General features: G+C 38.0%; 1 pseudogene; it reads right to left on the minus strand.

Annotated features, from left to right (window-relative positions):
- Positions 1-36: 36 nt before the first annotated feature.
- On the minus strand, positions 37-2840 carry LOC123793151 (cytochrome c oxidase subunit FA4 pseudogene; annotated as a pseudogene).
- Between the last annotated feature and the right edge of the window lie 6608 nt (positions 2841-9448).

Genomic DNA, 9448 nt, shown 5'->3' on the forward strand with positions numbered 1-9448 from the left:
GATTTTTAGCATTAAATAGTGACACACATGAAGTTTCAGATATTTATTATTCAGTGTAAACCCCAACACAATACACCAATATGATTTCGTGCATTTAGAGGGGAAATATTTCCTGGATAAGTGGAAAACTGTGCAGATGGCTCCTGGACGACCTTCATTCTAAGCAGCTTTATAGTGAAATGTTTCATTTAGAAGTCTGGACCTTCTTTCTTCGGTTTTCTGTGATCTACATTCACTTGTAGAACATGTGTTGATCATTGGGACCCAGTTTGTTCCAGGGTTCTGGGTTATTCTTCCTATCCCAACTGACATCTGAATTGAACAATGCCAGGCACAAGACATACAGCACTGTTTCGGTACCTCCTGCCCCAATAAATACTAAAAGGGGGATCAAGCTCAGAGGCTTCTTGACCTGACCAATGATCTGGTGTAATATGGCTGACAGAGGCCTCCTGTCCAAGAGAAGAAAAAACCAAATCTGCAAGGCCCAGCCCTAAGCAATCCCTACACTGAGGATGAACCACTTTAGCATTTTTTTTTGTAGTAAAAATCTGTTGTATTGAATTCTCTCAGTATTTATTAGAAAATGTCCATATTTTGCCTCATTTCTGAAAGTTAATTCCCCGAAATGTAGAATTTTAGGTTGACAATTGTTTTCTTTCTTTCTTTTTTTCTCTCTGCCCTTTAAAAATATCATTCTTTGGCTTGCATTTATTCTAATGGGAGGTCAGGTGGAGTTTTTATTGTTGTTCCCTGTAATGTCTTCTTTCTCCCCAAGATGGTTTTTTTTTTCTTTTTTTCTTTTTTGGGGGATTTCCTCTTTATCTTTCATTTTCCACAATTTGATTATGATATGCCTAGGTGTAAATTCTTATTTTTCATTTTTAGGATTTATTGAGATTTAGGGGTCCATGTTTGGTTGTGTTTTGTTTTGTTTTTGTCAAATGTAAATAATTTTTTTTGCCATTATTTGTTCTTCGAGTACTTTTTCTATCCAATTCTCTCTTTCTACCCCTATTGAAACTAAATCATACAAGTATGTTGGGCCACTTGATATTATCTCATAAGCTAACGACACATATTTTTTCTTAATCCTTTTTCTCTCTGGATTAATTTCAACTGAACTGTTTGTAAATTCAATAATCCTTTCATCTATCAAACCCGCTGTTAAGCCTAACTGATAATTTATTTCTGATATTGTATTTTTCAATACAATTTTAAGTTCTAAAATTTGTTTGCTTCTTCTTAATGTTTCTATTTCTTTCCTGAAATACCATGTATTTCTATCTATTATGTCCATATGTTCTTGTATATGCTTGCACATGTTTATAGTTGTTGTACTACAGTTCTCTATAAATTCTAATAAATGGGTTATCTTCTCTAGGTTTGCTTTTATTGTTGTCTTTTTCTTGATTATAGGTCCCATTTTTATTTCCATCTCCATTAAAAAATTAATTTATAGAGATTATATGTAAAACAACAGTGAAGCTAAAGCATATTTTTTGCTCTGTTTTTATTTTTCCCAGAGTATAAGCCCTTTCCTCAGCTATGGTGAGAATGATTATTCAGATTCTTCCAAGAGTCACATTGAACACAGTCAAGCCATATATATATATTTTTTTAACTCAAGTGTAATTAGCCTTTGATGATGATGATGACGATTTTTTTTTCTTAGTATTTGAGCAGGGAGTAGGTCAGGTTACTTTCAGGTAAATTTGGCTCATCTTCAGATTCAACTCTAGCAGGGGACTTAGAACCCAAACATTGCAAAGATGCAGAGAAATGTATAGTCTATTGTGGTTGTCCAGCCTTTCTTCCATTGCTGCTTTCTTGGCAATATTTGGGTGTGAGTGGCATGTGGAGAGAGAATTGTCAAAATAATTTATTTTCAAATCTGGAGCTTATTCTGGTTATCTATGGCTTCATCACATATTTCCCCAAATTTAACAGTTTAAACATCTGAAATGAAGATGTCTGAGTTGAAACAAAATGATAATATTTGAGGGGTGCCTGGGTGGCTCAGGCAGTTAACCATCTGCCTTTGGCACAGGTCATGATCCTAGGCTCCTGGGATCCAGCTCTGTGTCAGGCTCCCTGGTCAGCAGGGAGTCTGCCTCTGCCTCTCCCTCTGCCTCTCCCCACTGCTCATGTGCACTCTCTCTCTCAAATAAAGTCTTAAAAAAAAAACACAGTAATATTTGAAATGAAAATATTTTATTATGGGGGGGTGCCTGGGTGGCTCAGTCAGTTAAGTGTCTGACTCTTGACCTCTGCTCAGGTCTTGATTTCAGGACCATGAGTTCAAACCCCACGTCGGGCTCCACACTGGATATAGAGCCTACTTAAAATTAAAAAAAAAAAAAAAGTATTATGTGGATCTGGCTGGAGGTAACCAATGGCAAGAAACAAGAATTATCTTGAGGTGGGTCTAATCACAGGCATGCTGGTTGATATCAACCGTTGTCTGGGAACTCTACCTGGGATGACCCAGACCATCCCCACACATCATGTCACATATGAACTCCTTACATTGCACTCAAGGGTTGCAAAATCATATGTCCCAAGAAGGCCAGAGAGAACTGTATCACCTTTATGATTTAGCCTCAAAATTCACAGTTTCCACTATTGTTGAAACTTGACCAGATTCAAGAGGGATCATGGATACTACCACTTGACGGGAGGATGTCAATGTCGCTTTGTAGGGAACAGAATGTAGGATGGAAGATATTGTTGAGCCATTTTTTGAAAACTCAATCTACTATAGTCTTCTTCCAGATTCCACTGTCTCCCACAAACCCACACTGCTGTCTAAACCTTGGTTGATTTCTCCTGACCTCCATCTTTGGTGGGTCAATTCTTTATCTGCCCATATTTCAAACAGGTGCCTACTCCCAAGTAGGAAGCTGTTTATTTATGAATATATCATTTCTTTCTGAATATTAGTTCATTTAGGCTTTCTTCTGTTTATTGTACCTTGCTGATCTCATAAAAAAAAGATTTTAATTTTGTTAATGTTTTTGTTACCATGTGCCTTTCATGTCCCATATATATATTTTTTTTTTTTTAAAGATTTTATTTATTTATTTATTTATTTGACAGAGATAGAGACAGCCAGCGAGAGAGAGAACACAAGCAGGGGGAGTGGGAGAGGAAGAAGCAGGCTCATAGCGGAGGAGCCTGCTGTGGGGCTTGATCCCATAACGCCGGGATCACGCCCTGAGCCGAAGGCAGACGCTTAACCGCTGTGCCACCCAGGCGCCCCTCATGTCCTATATTTTAATTGGAAGCAGAAATCATTAATATTTACTTTCAATGTCTTTTTTTTTCATTTCTATTAGTTGTTTCAATTAACTCTTCTTTCATATTTTCTTGTTTTCCTTTTTATGACATTAACTATTTTAAACATGCTTATTTTATAGTGTCTGATTGTTTATATTTGGTCTATAGAATCCAGGTATTGTTGTTGTTATTGTTTTCTCTGCTATTCCATGTGTCTGCTCTGCTTTGTGTCATGGTAGTTTGTTTGTAATATATGTTTTCAGGCTCATTTTCAACGTGGTTTTTGATCTATGGAAATCCTGTGCAACCTAGATGGAAAGTATGTGTGTCTCCTCCTCCCCTCCACTGATTGTTTTTGCTTTGCAACAAATCTCAAGAGTATCGATGCCTCAAAACCACTTTTTATGTTAATTTCTTAGTCTGGGGTTCCAAGGTTAAGGTTATTGTAAATCCCAATTCCTTGGTAGAAAGAGAACATTTATTTTCTAATCCAGATCATATGAATATTAACAAATTTGCTTTTTATCTCCTACCCTTCCTACCCCTACTTTCTGATGCTAGAACTTGACTCAGCAGAATACTTTCTCTTTTGCTAGCAGGTTCTATGTTGAGATTTCCCAATAAGGGTACTGAAGGGACAGTACAAGACTTGAAAAAGCAACTTAATTCTTTTTTTGCTACTTCGTTCTCCATATGATGGCAAATGGATCAGCAGCGAAGAGTCCTGGCAGTGTTTACCACAGCGGCCCCAGCCCTCCTGCTCCCGTGGTTAAGTGCCCCCGAGTCCATAGAAGGGGGTTCGCAGGCAGATATCTCCTATCTAGCTTCTCCGTAACCAAAGTGGCAGAGCAGATTTCTATGGCATCCACAGTCTTCTCAGAGGTCTGAATATGTACTTGTAGGGCTGTCATGTAAATGTCTAAATTCCTCTTCTGTTTACTTTCCATCAGTCCTAGGGTGATGACTGCGCCTAGCAGTAGCTACACCTGTCAGACCTTAGTTTCCTTCTAGCGTTAAGCACCATTTACCTATTTAATAATTTCCAATGTTCCTGGCTCAAATTACTAATTCAGGGGCGCCCGGGTAGCGCAGTCGTTAAGCGTCTGCCTTCGGCTCAGGGCGTGATCCCGGTGCTCTGGGATCGAGCCCCACATCAGGCTCCTCAGCTGGGAGCCTGCTTCTTCCTCTTCCACTCCCCCTGCTTGTGTTCCCTCTCTCGCTGGCTGTCTCTCTGTCAAATAAGTAAATAAAATCTTTTAAAAAAAAAAATTACTAATTCAGTTTCTGACCAGGCAAGACAGTTCTGGAACAAACTCTGCCCAGTGGAAGCACTCCATATGAATTATATAGCTGTTCTTATTAGTTCCTCTGTTTGTGAAATGTAAATGTAGGGTGAGCAGAAAAGAAAGCAAACCACTTAATGTGCATTGTACTCATAGACACTGACCCGCCGATGAAGCTCATCACATACCCAAAAGTCAGAAGAATTGGGGCACTGGTGATTCAGCCAAGAATTAAGTTATTTCCTCTTGACTTTCCCTTGGCTGAAATTAAGTAATTTCCTCTTGACTTTCTCTTTTCTCTTTAAGCACATCTTTGCATGTCTTTGTTCTTGGAAAATCACTTAAATGTTCCATTGAGCTATTTAGTTATACAAATGTAAAGTAAAAGACCATTGCAGAAATAAAAGGCATTGAGAGCAGCGATTTTTAAATAAGAGCTAAACCACTCTGTATAACAACACAAAGGTTTGCATTGTAGGCAGAGTTGGTTCACTTGGACTTTTTTTTTTGGAGAAATGTTTGGTTTTTAAGCATGAAATTAAGCTATGATGTGCCTGCAAAGTGTTATTCTCATGGAAATATGTTCTCGTTGAGCCATTGTTGAGCACTAAGTTGCTGCAGCCAGCCTTAGTGCACCTAAATTTTCACTTTATAATGTACATAAATATGTACAAAAGAACTAGGCAATGCCGAATCAAGTTAAACCTGGACTGGACTATTGTATATTACTTAAGACTGAATATATAAGACTTTAGGAATCATAATGATACTGGATTATTATATCATGAAGAGAATGTTCTATTTGGTTCCCAAGACAAATACTTCTAGTTGGTAGGGGTGAAGTCTCCCCATAAATCAGTGAATAATCTTACTTTCAATCATCCCGAAAAGAGGCAGATCATGGGACAGACAAGGCCTGAGAGATGGAGAATACTTTCTTCTCTGTAGGCCACACTTTGTTAGAGCCCGACTTCAAGCAGTGGTGTGAAGTATGTCTGAATGTATGTCAAAGAGGTAGAATTTTTAAAAACTTAGTGTTTTTCACAGGATGCTAGAGATACAGGATGCTAGAGATACAGCTCCAAAGGAAAAAATAACTTGATGAACATCTCCTTCAATCTGAGGACAATTTAAAAAAACAGCTAATATTTATATTATATTTAGGGTATTATGTATTATAGGTAATTCTAGTATGGTATATATAGTACATTACAGAAATTAAAGTGTAATCATACTATACTAAGCACTTGCTTTTAATATTATACTAAGCTCTCAATTAAATGCTTTATCATTTATCCTGACAACAAACCCATCAGGTAAATTTTATTATCTCATTATCTATACCTTATAGCCATTGGATCTAGTAACCTGCTCCACTGAATTAAAAGAATGAATTTATGTCCATTCTTGGACCACTGTGGTAATGGAGAGCACAGAATTCTTTCCCTTGCAGGAACTTCCTAACCCCCAGAAAAACATGATTGTAGCAACTAATCTCAAGACAACAAAAAGTGATTAGTAGCCAACAGAGGAACTCTGAGCAGAGATTCATATTTGGAACCACATAATCCAGGAGATAAGAGGTACAGATTGCATGCTGACTGACTCCAGAGTATCCATGAGAAAAACTCTTCATTTGATTTCAGAATAAACCACTAGAGAGAAAGGAACTTTGCAAGGCATGGGGAAGGAAGAGTTCCTGCTACCTGGAAGGTGGATAGAAGGGGTCTCTAGCAAGCTGATATTAAGTGGCCATCACTGTAGGTAATCTCTGTCTCTTACTGGTAAATTGAATAGTCTACCTGGCAAACTGCCATATAAATGAATGCTCTAGCTGTGATAATTAACATATAAATCTTACCAGAATATACTTGACTATTGTCTTTACTGATTTCATAACCATGCCCAAATGCAGGATTAGTGACACAATACTGTGTCATGGCAGAAGCACAACAAGCCTTGTTGTCCAGAGACCTGGGTTTTCTTCATCTTATGCCTTTAATTCAGTGTGCGACTCTGGGCAAATTATGTAATTCTTCTAGAAGTCCTCTTTCTTATCTGTAAAATGAAGGAGTTCATCTGCTTTACAAATATCCCTTCCAGTTATACGGTTTCTCCCTGCTAATTCTGCTTAACTAATAGCAGATCATTCAACTGAATGTTCACAAACTTTTAAAGCTACATTGCAACGAAGATAAGATTCTTGATGTCATATTTGGTGAAAAATTGCATGATAAATTCCAGTAACTGCTTATATTAGCTTCATAATTTAACACATTTCTAGAAAAAAATTAAGTAGCTCAACTCAATTTATTAGAATCCACCCACATTTAAATCCTCATCACTTTCTAAATGTCTGCATTTGTTATCAAACTTAATTAAGCTGGCTATCAATTTATCCTTCCTGCTGATAGGCCAGATTAAAAAATTTTTTTTTCTGGGGTGCCTGGGTGGCTCAGTTAAGCATCTGCCTTCGACTCAGGCCATGAGCCCAGGGTCCTGGTATCGAGCCCCACATCAGGCTCCCTGCTTGGTGGGCAGCCTGCTTGTCTGTCTCCCTTTGCCTACCACTCCCCCTCCTTGTGCTCTCTCTCTGTCAAATAAATAAATAAAATCTTTAAAAATTTTTTTTCTTGATAATTTAAAAAACTGAGAAAATACAAAGAAAAAAAAAAACTCCCCAAATCCACATTCTTGATATAATATTATTAATATTGTTATTTACCAACTAGCTTTTATTTTCCCCTAGGAATATACGTAAGAAAGAATGTATATGTGTACTTGAGAATGCATATGCTTTGTTTTAAACATGACTTGGAACACACAATATATATAATTCTCTATCCTGATTTTTTATATTATTCAGCAGCATTTTGCCATGCTATTAAAGCTTTTTCAAAATATATTTCAGATGGTTGTGTAATATTTTAAGACCATACCAGCAAATTTAGCCATCTTTCAATTACTGAGCAGTAAGTTTGTTTCTGGCTCCTGACAAATATTTCCAAACGATTTTTCAGAATGAATTTCACTATCCCCAGTTCAGGAGAATACTATTTCACTGTCCCCTTGCAAAAACTGAACATTTCATTTGTAAATTTTTGTCGACCTGACAAGCGAACAAGGACTTCTCTTTGTGTTTTAATTTACTTTGTTTTGATTAGTTAAGTCAATTTTTAAATGTTTTAATCATTTCTACTGATTCCGAGGATCGTCCATATCCTTAATGGAGTTCAGATCTATTTTTAATAAGGGTTTATAAGAATGTCTATAGCAAAAAGTATCCATCAGTGTCCGTAATTGTGGTGTCACACGCAACTGTGAAAAATAATAGAGAAATCGCCACATATACCCTTTACCCAGTTTTCCTCAATGGTAACATCTTGCAAAACTGTTATGTAATATCAAAAACAAGACACTGACATTGATACAACCAAGATACAGGTTTTCCATCACCACAAGTTTCCATTCCCTGCTCCCTGACCCCTGGCAACCACGTAATCTGTTCTCTGTTCCTATAATTTTGTCATTTCTAGAATGTTTATATAAATGGAATTACGCAATATGAAAGCTTTTGAGACTGGCTTTTCAATTCCATATAATCCTTTGAGGATTCATTTAATATGGTGTGTAACCAATAGTATGTTCCTTTTTGTTGCTGAACAGTATTCCACACCTTTCTTCATAGCTTAATAGTTGAATTTTAAAGATTATTTCATGAATATATTTGTTTGATTTTAGGGGCTGAAAGAGGGATAGAAAATGTAGTTGCTATTTAGGAAGTCATTCAGTCATCCCACTAACATTCACTGATTACAGACTATTGGGCCAAACATATTCTTATGCACTTGGTTACAAAAACGACTAAGACCCAAATAAGGTCAAAATTATTTAGGTAGTAGTGCTAAGACTGAAATCCAGTTCGGCCTAGATTCAGGAAACAAAATGAATGGCTCACCATTTTTTCATTAAAAACAATTTTCTAAAATGTAACAATTTTCCTAGGTTAAATTAAAACAGGCTATAAAAATAGACACAATTTTAAAAAAGGCATTTTATCCAAAGGACTAGGCGCTTATTAAACCATGCCTTATATCCGATTTTTTCCCCTTATATTCGATTTTAAGGCCAACTACAAAAACCGAGTTTTACAGGAGCACTTGAGGATGCAGACTAAGTCGCGTCTGGGTAGCTATCTCTTCCCATCTACTACAGATCCGGGCAGCACGCTTGGATCGGAAAGGCTGGTGTCCCTGAAAAACCCTAGCCCTCTTACTTCCTCTGGACGACAACCACCCATCCGAAATGATTTGAAGATCTGATTTTCAACAAAACAAAAAGAGGCCACTAGATCGCCATTAAAAAGTTTCTCCACAATATTGACAGTATAGAGATAGAAACGCAAACTAGAGACCAGAAGAGAAAAAATTCTTGGTGTGTGGAAAACTTCAATCAGTCCCTTGACTCTATTTGCCACTTACGGTGCGGTATTAACAAAACCTAAGCGCACAGTGCACAAATTAAGTGCCCCTTCTCATACCATGACTCCTGGCCTTGGGCTCTAGGTAAGCCGCTCACAAGGTACAAAGTTCCAAGGTTGAGCCTTGACCGTTGCGACACAAGGAAATGCTCAGGAGCCAGAGGCGGGAAATGCAAGGAGAAAAGGAGATTTCTAGTCAGGTCAAGGTCCAACGAAACAAACACCCACAACCAGGAATTGAGCGAGCCGCAAGGTAGAGGCTGCAGACTCTGGAGCTTGTGGAAGTGACGTAAGAACCAGTGGCCGGAGGAGGCGGGGCCGCAGAGGGAGGGCGCCCTATTGGGGCCCGGGAGAGGCCGGGGGTGTGGCAGCGCCGGCAGCTAGGCGTCGGCCAGGGTGCACGGGG

Source organism: Ursus americanus, chromosome 13 (assembly GCF_024610735.1).
Source record: "Ursus americanus isolate L20-20 chromosome 13, mUrsAme1.1.p, whole genome shotgun sequence".
Taxonomy (NCBI): domain Eukaryota; kingdom Metazoa; phylum Chordata; class Mammalia; order Carnivora; family Ursidae; genus Ursus; species Ursus americanus.